Consider the following 18,068-nt stretch of genomic DNA (forward strand, 5'->3'; position numbering starts at 1 on the left):
GGCAGTGAGGCTAGTGCTGGGGAGTGGCTGTAATACAGATTATCCTTAGCAGAGAGGTTTGACTGCACAATAAATGTAATGCACTTGAATCATACCGAAACTATCCCTGCCCCGGATCAGCAGAAAACTTGTGTTCCATGAAACTGGTTCCCAGTGTCAAAAAACTGGGGACCACTCCTCTACAGAAACTGTGGATTTAGGAAAAGTTGAGATCACAGTCATTTTCTGTCTCCTCTGTTCACGTTTTGCACAATGCCTGGCATTTGTATTGAATGGAATGAATAACTAAGCAAATGAATGAATAAAATACACAATCTTTTTCCAGAAAAGAGAAGACCAGCTAGTGCAGACCAGGCAATAGGGAGGGGAATGACTGCCCCAGGCTCCCAAGCTTCTTTCCTCGGCCTCTGTGTGGCTGTGCAGTTACCGCACCTGCAGCTACTCTGCTAGGACTCCTGGCTCTGGCCATTCTCTTCCAAGCCCAAGCCATGACAATATCATGTTTTCTTACTCCACATTAGCACTCCTGGTTGGAACCCGAAGAACTTGGCTAAAATGCCAAGAGGAAATATAAAAAATAAAAAACAATTCAACCCCTGCATACAAAAGATGAAAAATACGTTACTACTTATCGACATTTTTCTGCATGCCAGATCCCATGCAAAGGTGTCCCCAGACATGAGAAGAGGGACGATTTTCTCCATTTTGAAGATGTGGACCCCGGAGGGAGACGTGAGGCCTGGAGAGAGTTACTCCTTGCCCAAAGTCCCATTGCTGGTCGGTGGTGAAGCTTGGGATGAGAACAATGGCTATTTGATTCCAGGGCCCATACTTTGAAAAGCAGATATTGCTAAGTAAAATAATTCTAGTTCATGCAGCAAAGAGATAGATTTTGCACAAAATTCCCTTTTCTTAAGACTCAGTGAGCTGCCTTGCAGCCATTGTTGGGTAGGCCTTTTACTGTTAAGTTGCCTGGGTTTTCTACCCTGGCCTCTACTGATAGCTCTTCTGCTGTCTATACACTGCTTTGTTTCAAAATGAACACAGCTCTTCTTCTTTACGAATTTTTTTCTGGTGTTCCCCTTGCTTGCCTCTTACTCCCTTCAACCTAGGCTCTTCTAAAAAGTGTGTCAGGCAGCTGGAGTGTCCACCTCTAACTGCAGAGCAGTGGTTTTTGGTACACAGAAACCTGAAGCTTGGCTGGTCTGCCTGATTTTTAGTCCTGATATTTTACACTCTCTTAGTTTCTCTGTGAATCACTTAGATTCCTTAGGTGCCTTACTTCCACCCCACCAAGGAAAAGAGTCGTCTCTTAGAATTAGGATTTTGCAAAAGAAATATATATGGACAATAACATACTTATAAGGAGGACGTGTGTCTCTAAAAAGAACTGTGCTAACGTACTTTATAGAATTATGAAGTAGTTGTTCTTCATGGTTTATGTCCTCTTCTTAAAAACTACCCTGAACATGGCAAGGTCTATCCAGAAGCAAGAAAAACTTATTTTAAGTGTTGCAATTGTGTCAATTATGTCATGAAATCATGAATTGTGGCTCTCTTGTCAAAATGTGTTGTCTTTCCTTAGAAATACAGAAGATGATGGAGTCCCAAGATAACTCACCGAGGTGTCATTGTTAAGCTGACATATGTAATATAATCCCCAGCTAATTTACATGGTCAGAGAGATTCTGATTATGCAACCCAACCTTGAGCAAGAAGCACTGAGGATTTTGCTCAATCAGTAATTTTCAGATGAGTTGCTGGGTTGTCTAGTGAGCTAAATCCAGTTAATCCTCTTTCCTTGTATGGCAGCATTTATTTAAAAATATTTATTGAGAGTGGGAGAGAGGCTGGATAATGAGAAATTACTTAATGAGTACAATGTATATTATTCGGGTGATGGACACTCTAAAAGCCCTGAGTCAACCACTATGCAATCTATTAACACGTACGTAACAGAATTACACATGTAGCCCATAAATTTGTACAAATAAAAAAATGCATATTGCATGCTTTCTGTATGCCAGACACATTTCCAAGTGTGGGGAATTACCAGTGAACAAACTGGACACGTGCCCTGCCCTTGGGGAGCTTATGCTCTGGCATTAGTCATCAAAACAACATACTCTGAAAAATGAGCTTGATAATTTTTAAGAATTAAATAGTTCAGGACTATCAGCGTGTAGACTTATACATTAAGCGTCTTTCAAAAGGCCTTAGACACTTGTCTCAACCAGGTTATATTATTAATCTACTGCATTTCTTAACAAGTAATTTTTGCTCTTTGTCTTCCAGTCCCCACTCTATAAGATATATGAAAAGTCAGGAAACAGAATAAATTTCTTTAAACAATACGTTAGTTACATTTTCCAATAATGTGCTCAATATGTTTTCAGGTGAAGTGAATTTACTCTAGATTTAAAATAATGAGCCTAGATGATAATGTGGGAAAAAACCCACAAATCTTATAAAACATTATTGACTGTCTAAAAATTCTGGAAGCGCAGATAACTTAATGTACTCATTAAACTTTTTAAGGAGTCTGGAAGTTGAAGAAATACAGATGGAGAATGTTGTTCAAAAATATAACTGACATACTGTTGCAAAATGAGTTTATCCTGTTTCCTGACTTTATGTGACATCCTATATTTTACCTTTATGCTCACTGCAATGAAAAAGTAGCCACTCCCTGATAGCTCAAATGTTTTCGTTGTTTTATCTCCCCTTTATTCTTTCTACCTTGTGACACAGAGGCCATGATGGTATGCTATTAACAAAAAGGTGGAACAGAATGCAGATTTTCTTTTAGAGTACCACTGACTTAACCTAGATTTAAAAAAAGTGGAGATATGATTTAATGGAGAGAGATAGGAAATCTATCTTTTAGTTCTACATTGGCCACAAAGGGCGTTCTGACATGGGCTAAACTTCCTCCTTAAGTATAAACAAGGAGCTGGGGATAGATGGTTTCTGAAGTCCCTTCTTGCTTGACCCCATGTGGTTCCACTCCATATGCATCCTTTTGAACTTGGGAATGTGAAGAGGTCCATTTCTCCCCCACTTATTTATGTATCTGCCCATATTTCCACTCCTTTAAGGGTTTGGATTTGTCATTAATGGCAGCAATTCTTTTATGCTTTGTTAATGAAAGATTATAAAGTCAAGTGACTCTTCCCTTAACCATTGGGAGTTGTATGAAGGAGCAAGAGATGCACAGTTGTGGGGAGAAAAAGGGTAGTATCCCAGTACTTGTTATTAAGGATTTTGGGACATGCACTTATTCTTGAACTATGTCCCTCCCCCACCCCCCAAAAAGTAAGAACTTTCAAGTACTCACAAGCATTGAATTCTTATATTTTCATAGTTGGAAAAAATAAATCAATTTTGTGAGAGGTGGCGTATTAGAGATTAGGAAGATGAGGCCTGGAATATTTCAAGTATTTTAACACATTGTTCCTCAGGAACCTTCATCTAAGTGTCTGTAAATCAAAAGAAGCCAAACTAGAAGCCCCCAAAATGAGTCTGTGGTTTTGATGTATCCTGTCTCCAGCTGGAGAGCCAGAAATATTTCACAGTCAAATGATTAAAACAGTAATGGTTTATTTACTCTTCCCAAGTGTGGCTGGGAAATACGTTAGATTAAAATTCAGGCGACTGAGTTTCTGTTTCTGATCTGCCATCTACCGAGGTAAGTTGGTTTCTCCGTGTGCTTGTCTTGGCAAGTGTCTCCTCCGGCCCCTCACTAGAGAGACAGGAAACAAGGATGGCAGAGCTGGGCAAGCCCAGACCTCACATGAGCCTCCTCTGTAATTTTGGATAGTTCTAGAAACTGGACCATCAGCTCTAATTACCGATGCTGGGAATCTTATGCACACCAGGCCGCATTTCTCAACAGCTTGTCCGTGCCATGCCCCTAAAAAACAGCTCAGACCTGCTCCACGGAGACATTACTCCTGGCTGCTGAAGAGGGTGAACTCATTTTAGGCATATGTTTCTGTAAACAACCCAGAGATCCACTATTAGAAGCACAGACCTGACTCAACTATGTCTCTGCAAATTATCTCTCTTTTGCAAGTCCACAGAGAAGCTCTAGAGTTTTACAACAGATCTTGGTCAGATACATCTTAGTGAACTTTCAGCTCTCTCACCACTCTCTGAAATCGCAATCGCTGAAACCACAACCACCCCTACCACCATAACAACAGAACAAATTTCAGCGGTTCAATGCCATTCCCAAGCTGTTTCTCAGAGCTATCAAGCTAGCTGTAACAAATGAACCAAGCTCCGTGTGCCATCGGCACTAATATTTGAATTGTTAAGTGTGGGGTGTATGGATTTTTTCCACCATCCACACACCAAACTGTGAGCTGGACAGGAGGGCATGATGGCCATTTTATAGATAAGAAAGCCAAGGTTAAAATCAACTGCGCAAAGTTACAGCTTACAGTGGTGGAATAAGCCCTTGAACCCTTTGCTCTTTCATGCTACTGTAGTATTAATCAAACGGCAAAAACAAGCACAAAAAGATATTTCTACATCTGTCTTATTTTCATTCTAGGATTTCGAGCTATCTTCTCAATATTAATATATCTAAGTTTTATAATAAGAATAGTACTACTATTAAAGGTAATATTATATTACTACATCTGAGAGACTCTATGCTATAAAGATATGATAAAACTTGTAAGTGATTTTGAGAAATGTTCCATGAGTATGCCTACAATTCATGATTTCTACCTAGATAAAATTTCATATTCATGAGAGATGGTTTAAAAAAGAGAAAATATACCACATGTTTCCATCTGATGCTTTTAAATAATTGTGAAGGCAAAACTGATGAGAAGAATGTATAGACTATATTCTTAAATACATTTGGCAAATGTATACTAAGAACTAACCACATGCAGGCTACTTTGTTAGCTAAAGGATATCGGCTCATCAGCATGCTTGGTTTTGAGAGAAATCATTATTTTATAGGTTTATCAAAGGCCATTATCTTGAGCAAGCTAAAATATTTAAATAAATGATCTTGAGAGGAAAGACATTGACAATAAAGAGACAGGTTGTAGAGCAATCTTCACTTGAACCTGGATTTATCAGAATAAGTGATTACATAATGACATCTAATGGGAATCACAGGATGTCACAGCTGTTTGGGACTTGTTGATTTTACAAATGGAGCAACTAAAGCCAAGTGAAGTGATGCCTTGCTCAAATATAAGAGTGAGCTGAGTTTGAAACCCAGATATTCTTTTAAAAAATTTTTTAAATAGTTCATTTTATTAAATAACTATAAGTTAGACACTGCATTGGCTTATTTGGGGAAACCGCTCCTTCCCATTATCTCAAAGCTTGGCATAGATTATGCCAGGCGTCAGAACATTCCCTTTTATTCACAACAGAGTATGGAATGAAAGTAGAATGATAGACCCTTGCACCTTAGGAAAGCTGTGTTAATGTTTCAACACCTCTTGGTTTACGTGGAGCGCCAGGGCATGTCATTCCACATACCACCCACTTCCTCACCCCATGTCCCCACTGGTTTCCGTCTGCCTTTTCCAACAATCAACTCAGAGATGCCCTAAACTCAAACAGTTTCCATTTAACCATGAAGAAAGGGATAAATACAGAAAACACCAGACTCCGACTCTCATCTATGGGTTTAAAAAGCCTGGAACAGGGCACACAAACTATGGCTAAAACTAAGTAAAGATTTTTAAGGAGGCTTTGACAGAAATATTGAGAATAACATCTGAATTCAAATCCAGAAAAAAAAATGCTATTGGCCGAAAATAAAGTCTTAGCCCGTGTTCTAAAAGGGTTGGGAATGACACTCTAGGCACAAGCTCTTAAGAATTCTGGACACAATGGGAGCTTCAGCTGATAACGGTCTGGGCCTGCTGAACCAGACGCCCTGAGGGCTCCCCAGCAAGCAGCCTGTCTTGCACACTGCAACCGTCTGGCTCAATCTACGGTGAGAGTCCTTCAGTTTCATCACAGAGTACTCTCCAATGTGCGATAGTCATCCTTAAAGCTCTTCAATTCGAGGAAGTGCTTGGTATGTTTACTCTTATGACTGAAGGGGAGGTAGGTCACCTGGATGGTTGTTGGGAGACTTCAAGGGACTGAGTTAGGTCTTTGGAGGCTGACTAGTGTTGGTGCTGAGAGCGCCCCGTTAGTTCGTGCTTTGACCACGGTGGCCAGCTCAGTCAGGGCCAGATATTCGTTCTGGCCAAAGACCCCTGCCCCATAGAGGGTTGTCTCATAGCCATCCAGCAGGGTATCAAGAGGGCCTTGTGCACACCCTTGAAAGGAGTACTAGTGTTTTGCAGATCTAGCAGGTAGGAGTGGAAATTCTTGCCCATTAAGGAGGAGGATGCCAGCCTTCAGCATGAAATTGGATCTCAGAGGCATGAATGGCATCCAGAGCTTTCATCCTGTACAGATAGCTGTAGCATTTTTGATTTTCTCAGGTTTCCTGCTGTAGCAGACTAGCACCATCATTTGCAAGGAGCAGGGGTTCATACTTGATATCTTGAACCCTGGATAGTTGAATATCAATCTCCTCTTTCAAGTCCTTGGGGGCATTGTGTCCCACAGGGACATGAGATCCCTTTCTAGATTTCATTGCAAAGTGCATGATTTGCCTCCTCACAAAAATAAATAGTAGTACAAACACCCAGCCTCCCGTGGGCCATCACCAGCACGACATTCACTCAGGAGAGCCAGTTACTGCCGGACACCTCCCTACCTCGTGCAGAGGTGCTGGGATTTACCCCACTGTCCCGCCTCCAACCACCTGGGCTCTGCCAAAGCGACAGTGCCTGGGTTTCCAGGAGCTCCCTGGCCATTTTCTTTTGGGGGAAGATCAAGACAGACCCGGCCTGAAAACATGGCAGATGGGGGATGAAACCCGGATACTCTGAGAACAAGAAAATTTTTTCTGCTTCCACCAAAATGCAGATTCTCTTCTAAAGAAAAAAAAATCCTCCACCTGGCAGTTTTGCAAAATTTATGCAGGGAAATTAATTTGCGGTTGGCACTCTCAAGGTTGGCTACTCTCTGTGGAAGAGAACTTGAATGTGCTTCTGCGAAATATTTTTCCCATCAAGAAATTACACAGAAAATTACAGTCCCATTAACATTTTAAATTTAAAATTCAGATTTTAAATTGATTGTACAAGGTAAAAAATGGAAAACATTCTTTCATCTGTCTTAAGAATGTCCACATGAAAATTTCTGATACTTCACCATTCTTATAATAAACAAGATAAGGAAATGTAGGGAATGCATTTTGATTTGACCTCTGGTAAGAAAAGTATGTTTTATCATTTCCCAAACTGGAAACTTGTTTATGTCCTACATATCAATTCTTTGTAACTCTACGTTTCTTTAGTTAATTGAAAGTAAAACTTGCCCAATGTTATTTCATACAGTACTCAATTGCCATTTCCCCTTGACTATGTAATGATTCTTGTTCACATATAAAAAATAGTCAGCAAAAAGTGGAATACATATTTTTAAATAATTATTTTTTCCTAGTAGAACTTTTGTCTTTAGTCACATGAACTTCCTTTTTTAACTGATACATAATAATTGTATATATTTATGGGCTACATGTGATATTTTGATGCATACAATGTGTAGTGAAGTCACATGAACTTCTAATCTGGGTATTCAGAAAATTTAATTTATTTATCTTTCTTTTTAATGTATTTATCTTTAACAAATTAATTTTATTTATCTGTTCTTTATTAACAAACATTAAACTCCCTATTAAATGTTTCCTATTTTCAGTTTATTCACCATTAGATACAGTGACACTCAAACTTTATTCACAAGAGGAAGGGCTTATTTCCCCATTTTCATTATAGTTCCCAAAGTGCTTTTTATGGGTGATTTCATTTCTTCTTCCAAGAAGAAGATTGGCTAACTTTCCTTTAAAAGTTATATTGCACGGCAAGTGTTCTGATGTTTCACTGAGTCACAAATGAGAAACAACTTCTTACAACATGGCTTTCGTTCTGTGTGGGTGGGAGTCAGCATTACTTAAAAAAAAAAAAAAAAAAAGACAAACACTTCTTTGTCCTTCTGTTCCAGATTTAGAAATCTGGAGTTCTATCTAAACTCTTGAAATCATGTCATTTACATCCATTTCTCCTCTCTTGTTAAGAAGGTTATATGTAGGGATTTTTAGAACAAGACTCCTTGTTCAGCTTGAGGTAGGATTAAAATTTTTATTTTCATGTTTAAAGTCAACAGGTTGCAAATTTTTTCTATACTCTGATTCTTTGGTTAAAAATAAAACTAACAAATCAGTACTCATTTTTAAAAAGTACTAAGTATTCTTGCTTTTATCTCTTTTACTTAAAAAAAACATTCAGTGATGGCAAATAACAATATCCATTTGCCATAGTTTTCATATCATGAAAGAAAAGAGGTTTTAATATCTTTCTATAATTGGTGTTCCCCCCAATTTTTTTTTTGAGACAATGTCTTGCTCTGTTGCCCCAGGTAGAGTGCAGTGGCATCGTTATAGCTCACTGCAACCTCAAACTCCTGAGCTCAAGTGATCCTCCTGCCTCAGCCTCCTTAGTAGCTGGGACTACAGCATGTGCCACCATGCCCAGCTAATTTTTCTATTTTTTGTAGAAATGGGGTCTCTTTATGTTGCTCAGGCTGGTCTCAAACTCCTAGGCTCAAGAGATCCTCCTGCCTTGGCCTCCCAAAGTGCTAGGATTACAGGTGTGAGCCACTGCACCAGGCCCCAAATATTTTTAACTTTAAACATTCAAAATTAAGTCAGAGAACATTTAAATGTCTTCTTTATTATTGGAGTTCTGTATAAGAATTCATTTGAAAATGATTTCCACTTCTTTAAAAGTTTGAAACCATCACTTAGAAAACTTTCCTTTGCAATTATAAAAGTGCCACATTATTATAATAAAAATATTTACAACATACAAAAGAGTTGAAACATGTCAATAATCCTATCTCTATATATAACCACTGTTAATGTCTGGTAATTCTTTTTCTTTTTTAACAGTGTTCTCCCTGCATATGTTTTTAAAAACATTTTGATTATTTTGATAATTATATTGATAATTATATTGTTCACGCAATCTTATGCCTTAACATTATGTTATATGTATTTTCCATAAGATTATTACATCTCTGGTAAATAAGATTAAAATATTTTTTTGCTAAAGTAATCTTTTAAGTTACTTTTGTTTTGTTATTGTAAGAGAAATATAAAATGAAAATATGAAGTTTCCTACTCTCTACTCCTCCCAACAATCCCCCCCATACTCCCATTACTCCCTAGAGATAACCACTTTGAAGAATCTCAAAAATCCTTCCAGAAGTTTCCAGCATATAAAAGTATATTCTTATATAATGTAATATTCCTACACACTATGTTATCTATGTATGTGTACACACATGCTTTGAAAAAATAATTTATCTTTATTTAACTTAATAAAATGTCTTAGTAGTTTCTTTTTCACATCAGTCTATATAAATTTCCTCCTTTGTTTTAGTAGCTCAATAGCATTCTATTGTGTCATGTACATTAATTCAGTATGTGGTCCCCTACTGATAAGCATTTAAATTATTTCTGTTTTCTTGCAATTATAAAACGTGGATACCAAGGTAGCTGCCAATTCCATGATGCCTTAGTGTGGGTAAAAAAAAAAAATGACACTGTTCTAGGAAGGATGTCTGCCCTGGGCCCCTCTGGCTCCACCTTTCTCCACCTCGCTCTGTTCCTTAGGAGACTGATCTGCATATGGACCACATCTATGTCCTCCCTGGCTGGTCTAGCTTTGGGGTGGATTCAGCCAATGGAAGCAGCTGCAGGAAATTGGAAAGGGGAAGTAAGGAGAGGTTGGTTGGCTTATTTATTCCCTGGGCTTTCTTCCCGCCTGCTCCTGGAAGGCTAGCTTCCTCCCTTAAGCTTTCTTTCTCACTCAAGCTCCCACCCCTCACCCCCAACTCTGATATCTGTTCCTTTACTTGCTTTTCTTGTCCTAGGACACTGCATTATCCCCTCTAGTTTCTCTACACCTTGCCTTACCTTTGTAAATAGCCTATTTATCAAACTCGGCTCTAACTGAAACACCTTCCTCCTGACAAATAGAGCCTCACACCCGGATGTTTCTTTTGGTGATTGGAGCTTGTGCTATCATTCAGCCTTCCCATGCCTGCTCCCTCCCACAATTCCCTTCAACCTTCTCAGGGGTGACCTGTGCAAGACACAGCCTGGAAAATACATGGCAGTCTTGGCTGCAACCCAAATGATGTGTGTGTATGGGTGTGCATGTGTGTGTGTGTAATCTTTGTGTGCTTGCACAAGATCCGTAAGATAAATACTAGCAGTGGAGTTGTTGGGTCACTTTTTGCACTTTGAAAGAATTTGCCCAATGGCCACCCCAAAACCTTCAATTTACATTCTCACTGCACTTTTGCCAACTGTAGGTAACAAAACTTTAAAATTTTTTCCATTTTTATAGGTATAAATGGTATTTGATTTTTCTTTTTGACATTTCATTTTCAAATTGAGTTTGGCTGGGTATCTTTTCATATATTTCTTGATGTTTATATACTCTTAGCCCATTTTTCTATTGAGTTAAATTTTCTGTACTTATTTAAAGATACTATTTTTATATGAAGGAAATAAGCTCATTGTCATATGTGTAGCAAACACTCCTTTCCAATTTTTCATTCTGTATGGATTTTTAAAAGTTTTTATATAGGCAAATGATATCAAATGTTTCTTTCATGGCTTATAAATTTATTTTATTTTATTTTATTTTTTTAAAATAATTTTAAGAGGTTTATTCTGAGTCATATTTGAGGACCATGACCCAGAGCCACACCCAAGAAGCCTTGAACAAGTGGTTGGGTTACAGTTTATTTTTATACGTTTCAGGGAGACAGGGGTTACAGGTAAAGTCATAAATTAATACATGGAAGGCATACATTGGTTTGGCCCAAAAAGGTGGGCCATCTCAAAGTGGGCACTTAACTGGTTATAGGTGGGTTTAAAGATTTTTTGACTTGTAATTGGTTAAAGACATGAAGCTTTGTGTAAAAGCTTGGAATATTTTAAGATAAGGAGATCTGTTAATGAGACAAGCTACTGGACATATATTTGTTGTTTAAATTGAGGACCTGCAGGTTTGCCTTGTATACCCTTAGGCCTGTTAATGAGTTACAAAGGATGTCTCCAAGAAGGGGGGGGGCATGATGAGGCATGTCTGACCTCCCTCCTCTTGGCAGGCAATTAAGTTTTAGGATATACCCTTGGCCAGGAGGGGGTCATGGCTTATGAGTTTTGTGTCACATTCAGAAAAGTCTTTCTTACTCCAAAATAATAATTGTTAAAAATCCCATGTCTATCTCTAGTATTTATTATTTTTCTTACATGTATGGTTTTGATCCATCAAGAATTTATTTTTGTATGGGATAGGTAGGAACCCAGATGGATTTTTCCAGATATGCTAGCTAATTATTTGGAGATATGATATGGAGATGATTTGATTTGGCAATGGCATGATAATTAGTAGAGCTTTTCATCATTGATATGGAATGCTATCTTAATTGTATACTAAATTCTCAAAAGAATTTGGGTCTATTTCTATACCCTCTACTTTCTTCCATTGTTTTTTTTTTTTTTTTCTCCAGTGGTGGTAGACAGATTTAGAAGATGGCTCCATGGATCCCTGCCCCCTGGTGTTCACACCTGTGGGTAATCCCCTCCCCTAGAATGGGGGCTGGACCTAGTGACTTGCTTGTAATGAATAGAATACCACAAAAGTGATGGTATGTCACTTCTACAATCTATAAAAACTACTATCTCTGTCTTACTAGTACTCTCTTGCTCCCTCTCTCTCTCTCTCGCTCTCTCTCATCTTCTCACTTGCTCTGATAAAGCCACATGCCATGTTTTCAGTTGTCCTGTGGAGAGGTCGAGGTGGCACAGAAATGAGGGAGACCTTTAGCCAACAGCTCAGGAGGAATAGAGGCTGTCAGTCCAACAGCCCGCAAGGAGCCAAATCCTTCCAATAACCAAGTGGAATATGTACACTTACTTATTTTTTCTTATTTGATTGCATTAGATTTTACTTCCAGAACAATGGGCAATAATAGCACCTTTGTTTTGTTTGGGAAATTTGAGTGAAAAGTTGAAAGTTTACCATTAAATTTGCTGCCGGCTTTTGACATGACTAAATATACAAAATGATTTCTTTTGCTTTGTATCAGGAATGGATGTTGTATTTTATGTCATTTCTTTTCTTCATTTATTGAGACATTAATCTGATTTTTCTCATGTGAACTAGTAATACCACAGTAATATAATAGATTCTCTAACACTCAGCAATGTAGTTCATGAGTACATACTATTCAGTCAGGTGAAATCACTGTAGCTTGCATTTCTAGGCAAGCCAGTTTTTGCTTTTATAAACACTTCTTCAACAAACATCTTTACATATATAACTTTATCCTTTGTTAATAATAATGGCTGACATGTATGGAAAATTCTGTATCTCAGGGACTCTAACATCTTCCTATTTATTCATTTTTTAATAACAATAATCTTATGAAATAGGTATTACTATTATGCCCATTTTATAGATAAGGTATCTGAGACCCAGAGAGGTTAAAGAACTTGCCCAAGTAAGTGACGGAGACAAGATACAAACCAGGCAGACTGGGCCTAGTCAAAAACTAGACAACAGCCACCGACATAGTCAAGATGCAGAACATTTTCATCACACCAAAAACTGTCTTCCATCCTCTATGCGATCAACTGTCTAATCCTGCATGGCTCCAGGTAACCAATGATATTTGCTTATCACTGTAGATTAGTTTTCCTGGACTTTCATATAAATAGAATAAGATAGTATATATTCTTCCATATCCACCTTCTTTTGCTCAGCATAATGTTCCAGATTCTTTCGTGTTTTTGCATATATCGCCAGTGTGTTCCTTTTCGTTGTTAAGGAGTATCCCGTTGTATGGATTTGCCACAATTCGTTTATCCATTCACCCATTCACGGACCTATGGGTGGTGTCTAATTTTTGGCTATTATGAATACAGCTGCTATGAACATTTGCATGCACATATTTTGTGGACATATGTTTCTATTTCTCTTGGGTAAATAAGTAAGTGTACAATATGTCTTTCCGTACATCACTACTACACTGTTTTGACTAAGATACAGTAGAAACTTGATATTAACGAACTGTTTATCCAACATAATTCATTAATTTCTAAATTCTTACAGCCCCTATTTCATTACATTTCTCCTGTAAAAATACATGTTATTGCTGAAATTTTAAAGTAACTCTTTCAGACTCTGTCATCTCAGCATTGTCATCTATTGATTGCATTTTTCATTCAGTCTGAGGTCTTCCTGGCCCTTAGTATGAGTAGTAATTTTTTATTAAAACCCGGACACTTAAAACACTTTCATCAAACAACAAAAAATTCACTGCTGCCCATTTTCAGTCATTTCCCATTCTGACTTCTAGCCCCAGGCAACCACTCGCCTGATTTCCATCTCTCTAACTGTGCCTTCACTAGAGTTTTCCTATAAATTGAACCATTTAGTATGTAGTTATTTGTGTCCAATTTCTTTTACTTAGCATGATATTTTTGAGGTTCATCCATGATTTTTCATGGATCAGTAGTTCATTCATTTTAATGCTGAGTAGTATTCCATTGTATGAATGTACCAAATTTTGTTTATCCATTTGCCATTTGGAGGACATTTGGGTTGTCTCCAGTTTTGGACTATTTTGAGTAATCCTGCTGTGAACATTCACACAGATGTACTCATTTTTCTTGGGAAAATGCTTAGACTGGAATTGTTGGGCCTATGGTAAGTATACGTCTAACTTTTTAAGAAACTGCAAAACTGCTTTCCAAAGCGTCTGAATCATTTTACATTCTGACTAGACTATGTGTTTCCATTTCCCCACATTCTCCAGAAGTCTCTTAGGCGATGGGTGTTGTGTTCCAGGAGCAATGATTCCTCCTCCTCCTCCTCCTCCTCTCTCCCACTTGCACCCGTCCCACTGTGTGCACACACCACACTGGGTGTAGTTGAAATAGCCTACTTGATCCCTCACTGGGGTTTGACATTTACGGGGATTCATGTCCCGGGTTGTAATTCTTCCCACACACTTGACTGACATTGATGTGGCCAATTATCTCTTTTATTCAGTGTTTTCTCATGTTCCTAACTCTCTCCTTTGTTGTACAACACTGCTACTACCAGAATACTTGAAAATTTGACTATGTCATTTCTGATGTTTGTCTGTCTGAAAGAAAGGATCACTGCTTATTTTCTAGATAATACGCAACTATGAAAGCTGGCATAACTTATGATACTGGAACTGGCTACCATTTGTAATATGTGTAAACTCCTTTAAACAAAGTCCAAGGACTGTCAGCCTCCTTTAAATGTGTAGAGCATGCTGTCCTAAGTTGGCTCTGACGTTTGTGATCTGCTAGTCCCTGAATTAGCAGTTGTGGCTTATGGAAGAAAAAGGGGTACTGCTGCCTAAAAGCCTATCTGCTCCCAGTGTCTGTGAACTGTTTTCAAAGCAGGAGCTGGTGTGATTTACAGCCATTGTCTCTCTCTCTCTCTCTCTCTTTCTTTGTAGAGACAGGGTCTTGCTGTGTTGCACAGGCTGGTCTCAAACTCCTGGGCTCAAGCAGTCCTGTGGCCTTGGCCTTCCAAAGTACTGAGATTACAGATGTGCACCACCATGCCTGGCCCACAGCCACTGTTTTCTCTATGGGAAAAAAGTGCTGCAGATTGAAGCTAGTTCTAGAGGAAGGCATCCAATGATTTACTTTCCCTATCCAGTGATTTTTTTTTTAACAAGATACATTGTATCAGGAAGTAGCCACTGCTCTCTAAATAGCGTATGCCTTAGGAGTCTCAGGCCATATGCTAACATACCAGGCTTGCATAAGATTATTTTGTGATCTTCAGTGAGATGCATATTTTCCTAAGTCTCATTTTTCAAAATTCGTGAAATGGGGTAAAAATTATGCTAGCCCATTACAGTATGCTTGGCAGAATTATGTACTAACAAGAATTACAAATAGATTAGCCAACACAAATCCTTACTAGATATATATTCTTTCTATTTGGACTTTGAAAAGATACCAAATTCAAAATATTTTTACTTATTACATGTTCAAAAGAAACTAGAGTCTTAAGCAAAGAGGCAATCATGAGACCAACAGGTTATTGTTCAACAATAGAGGTTTTTTTTTTTGGTTTTGGCTTTCACATAAGTGTATAGACTCTGATTTCTTCTTGCATATGGTAAATTGCTGTAAATGGTTTATGGAAGATTCTAAACATGATATGGCATAAAATTCAGGTTTCAATAATTTTTTCCTCCCCACTTGCACTATATTTACCATCTCCTTTCCTGCTGGGTTCCTTGGATCTTACCAACATCTTGGCCAGATTTTCTAACTTCCTGTCACTCTAGATATTAGCTCACACCTATGTAGGTTTTCCAAATTCTCTGAGATTCTCCTACCGCTGAGAGGTATAGTTTCTCTCCCCTCTCCTTGAAATAGGTGACCTTTGGACTGCTTTGATCATCAGAGAACCACGGCAGTAGTGTAATGTGACTTCTAAGTGAGGTCACAAAATACAAGGTGACATCTGTTCTTGGAGTCCTGAACCATGCAATGAGTTTGACTAGCTGGAGAATGAATGCCATGCTGTGAGGAAGCTCAACTAACACAGAGAGGCACTTAAGCATTTAAGCACTCTGGTCAAAAGCTGAGCCACTGAATCATTCCAGGACGGGGAAAAAGTATGTTAGTGGGAAAAGTCTCCAGATGGTTCCAGCCTCCACTTTTCCAGTCTTTCCAGCTGAGGCTCCAGACACTGTGGAGCAGAGAATCATCCCTGCTGTGCTTGTCGGAATTCTTGACCCACAGAGGCAAGCATAATAAAATGGTTGTGATTTTATGCCACTACACTTTGGAATGATATGTTACACAGCAAGAGATATTAGGACAATATCTAAAACTCAGTCCTATTCATTTTAAAATGTCAAATCTGATGCAAAGATGATCTCATCCCTTCTCCATGGCGCTGGCTGAAACTGTCAGTTTCTCTATGGCATGGAGGGAGAAATGGGGACATGTTCTTCTCTCCACACATTTCTCCCTTCCTGCTACCCTGTGCTTCCTTCTGGTATTGGCCAGCAAGAAGTGGGGTCCAAGTAGGGGAGGCTGCAGATCTTGCTTTTATTGATTGTCATACTCCTCTGGCCAACATTGACCAATCAGCAATGCCTCTTGTGTGACAGGTGTCCACATGCTGTCTCCCCTGTGATGTGCTGAGGCTACCAGGAGGCCTGGGCAGAGTCTTCACGCTTTCCCCTTCCACCACCACCATTTGCTACCATTGGTGTTCTAGCCTAGAGATAGATCCTCAGCTCTGCAGTACGTAAGAATCACATAGACAAGCTTTGAAGCTCTCCGAGCCCAGGCTGCACCCCACACCAATTACAGCAGATTTTCTGGGGAGCAGAGAGTGTGGCAGGCATCAGTATTTTCAAAAACCGCTCAGCATGATTACCACTTTTTAAACTTGACTGCCATTTGAATCACCCGCAGTTAAAAAAACAAAGCAAAACAATGATTCAGATTATCCCTATAATTTACGAACACCTGTAAAATGCCAGGCAATATACTAGGCTCTTTACTTTTATTATTTAATCTTAACGATGATCATATAAAACAAATTCCATTACCTGTATCTTTCTGGGAGTTTGTATAACTTGCCCAAGTGGCAACGTCAGGATTGCAAGATTTCTGTCTGACCCTAGAATCCATTGTCATTTCTCTATACCACCTGCCTCTTTGTTTGAGAATGTTAATATGTAATTGACAATAAAAGGTGTTTTTTTTTTAAAAAAATACTTTGTTACTTAAATTGTAAAGTGGACAAAAAACAGAGTTCATGGAATTTTCCAAAGGAAGTGAACTTCATTAAATGTTTCCTATTTTGCCCTTTTTCTTGGAGTCAGTTTCTTTTAAATGTCTCTTTAATCCTCACAATGTCCTTAGGAAGTACGAAGGAAGAAAACATCATTTCTTTTCCAAGGACTTTAGACTAAAGGACTTTACAATGTGACGTAGTAGAAAAAGTATAGACTTTGGAGTCTGACTGAGGCTGTAAGCCTGACTTTGATGCTGAAGATCTGAGTACTTTTAGGGAAGTTTCTAAACCATGCCCTCAACTGTAAAATGGAGATACTACCTTTGTACTGTCATATTCTACCTCTTTGTGGAATATGATAATTAAAACAATACAATAACATATGACGATCATGTGTGTTGAAGCTGGTTCGTAGGAGATACTCAATAAATGTTAGTTCCTCTCCTTTTCCTGTTGCAACTGTGATTATTTTCACCAATGAGACATTCAAGTGAGACTGAGTATGGACCACATAGGAAGAATGCTGGGAGCTAGTCCTGTTCTGAGGTTATTTGACCATTTCTACATAAAGCAATGCTTTGCAGTGATACTCACAAACACAGATACCCCAAATCAGTATGACATAATGGGTATTTAAAATGCAACTGCAAAAGTTCAGGAGAGAAAGAGCCTGAGGAGACATAGATGATGGAGAACAGGACAAGTCTAGGACTCACTAGGACCAAGTGCAGGAATTCTGATTTCCACTGGAATGAGCCAAGAGAAGGTGGAAGAAAATTCGTGTAATAGGAGGAGTTGGAATTTGGGTGCAGCCTCCTGGCACGCGCTTATCATGTGCTTCCAATTTCTGGAGGCTATGCCTGCATGATTTTGCCTGTTGCATACCTCACATCAGTCATTTCTCTTTTTAAATTATAGCGAACAGTGCAATCCTTTCTTCTTTGTTTTTGTTAGGATTTCCTTCCCTTTATCTCTGGCACGAAAAACTTATCCCTTGAGATTTCCTCTGGGACACGATTATTTACAGTAACTACAGTTTAATGAAATCTGGAGGATTTCTTCCTGAGTTATCCTCTATTT

At 38.6% G+C, this 18,068-nt stretch overlaps 1 pseudogene; it reads right to left on the reverse strand.

The window, feature by feature from the left end:
• Nucleotides 1-5,994: 5,994 nt before the first annotated feature.
• On the reverse strand, nucleotides 5,995-6,655 carry LOC123630673 (annotated as a pseudogene).
• Between the last annotated feature and the right edge of the window lie 11,413 nt (nucleotides 6,656-18,068).

Source organism: Lemur catta, chromosome 1, assembly GCF_020740605.2.
Source record: "Lemur catta isolate mLemCat1 chromosome 1, mLemCat1.pri, whole genome shotgun sequence".
NCBI classification, from domain to species: Eukaryota; Metazoa; Chordata; class Mammalia; order Primates; family Lemuridae; genus Lemur; species Lemur catta.